Genomic DNA, 1,810 nt, shown 5'->3' on the forward strand with positions numbered 1-1,810 from the left:
ATTCCATAGTTCATCAGGCACTCTATCTATCAGATCTAGGCCCTTAAATCTATTTCTCACTTCCACTGTATAATCATAAGGGATTTGATTTAGGTCATACCCGAATGGTCTAGTGGTTTTCCCCACTTTCTTCAATTTAAGTCTGAATTTGGCAATAAGGTCATGATCTGAGCCACAGTCTGAGCCACTAGAGTGGGCTGCTGTGGTCCTCCAGGTTGAATCCCTGTCTCCTGCGTGTCCTATATTGGCAAATGGGTTCTTTACCACTGAGCCACCTGAGATGCCCAAGATTCAGGCAGCCAAATAAATAATTTTTTGTTAATTTCCATTATATATTTTAATAAGAGACAAATTGGGAGAGAATAGTTGCAAAACATGCACTGAATAGGAGTCTTGCATCTAGAACATAAAGAACTCTTAAGGAACTACCCTGGTGGTCCAGTGGTTAGGAATCTGCCTGCCAGTGCAGGGAACACGGATTCCGTCCCTGGTCCAGGAGGATCCCCCATGACGCTGAACAGCTAGGCCTGTGGGCCACAATTACTGAGCCTGCGCTCTGAAACCTGTGTGAGCCACACCTATGGAACCCACGTGCTGCAGCTACTGAAGCCTGAGCTAGAACCTGTGCTGTGCAACAAGAGAAGCCACCACGATCAGAAACCTATAAGCAAATAAATGGCCCTTAAAACTCAACAGCAAAGAGTAAAATCACTCCATTTTTTAAAAGGGGGAAAAGAAGGGGGGGGCACAAAATTTGAAAGACACCTCACCAAAGAAGATAAACAGATGGCAAATAAACACATGAATGACGCTCAATATCATAACACTACAAACACAGTGGAAGGGCTAAAAGTTAAAAAGATTGACAAAGTCAAGCAACGACGGACAAGTAGAGCACGTGGAAATTTCATACGATATTCAGGACTGTAAAATGGTGCAACCACTTTGGAAAACGATTTTGCAGTTTTTAAATAAGTAAAAATGCACCTACTACCTGACCCAGCCGTTGCAGTACTAGGTATTTCCCAAGAGAAATGGAAAGCATGCATCCACACGAAGACTTGAATATGAATGTTCACAGCAGTTGCATTTGTAATAGCCAAAGACTGAATATAACACAAATGTCCTTCAACAAGGATTGGATAAACAAATTGTGGTATGTTAATACAGTGAAGTACTATCATGTTGAGTGAAGGAAGCCAGACTATATGCTGTATGATAAAGATTCTAGAAAATACAAATTAATCTTTAGTGGCAGAAAGCAGATTGGTGGTTGTCTGGGAGAGGAGGTCAGGAGAGAAGAATTAAAGAAGGACATGGAGAAACTTTTGAGAATAATAGATGTTCATTATCTCAATTGTGGTGGCTTTGGGGATGTACACTTATGTCAAAATGCATATTGTACATTTTTAATATGTGCAGTTTACTCTGTATCAATTACATTTTAATAAAGATGCTAAAAACAAAGAAGTAAGCAAGAGAAAATTCAGATCATGTAATTCACCTGCCCCACAATCACTGACTTCTCAACACATTTGGAATAAATGTGTTGGCCTCTGAAGCCACAGGTGATTTGGCTCCTCCTCTTTGCTTTCATTACCTGATCCCTGGTCTAGGAGGATCCCACATGTGGCAGAGCAGCTAGGCCTCCGTGGCACAACCGCTGAAGTCCACACGTCCTAGAACCCATGGTGCGCAACAAGAGAAGCCACTCCAATGAGAAGCCCACACGCTGCAACGAAGAGTAGCCCCTGCTCACAGAAACTAGAGAAAGCCCAAGCAGCAACAGAGACCCAGCACAGCCAATAAA

The sequence above is a fragment of the Bison bison genome, unplaced genomic scaffold, assembly GCF_000754665.1.
Source record: "Bison bison bison isolate TAMUID 2011002044 unplaced genomic scaffold, Bison_UMD1.0 scf7180017864516, whole genome shotgun sequence".
Taxonomy (NCBI): domain Eukaryota; kingdom Metazoa; phylum Chordata; class Mammalia; order Artiodactyla; family Bovidae; genus Bison; species Bison bison.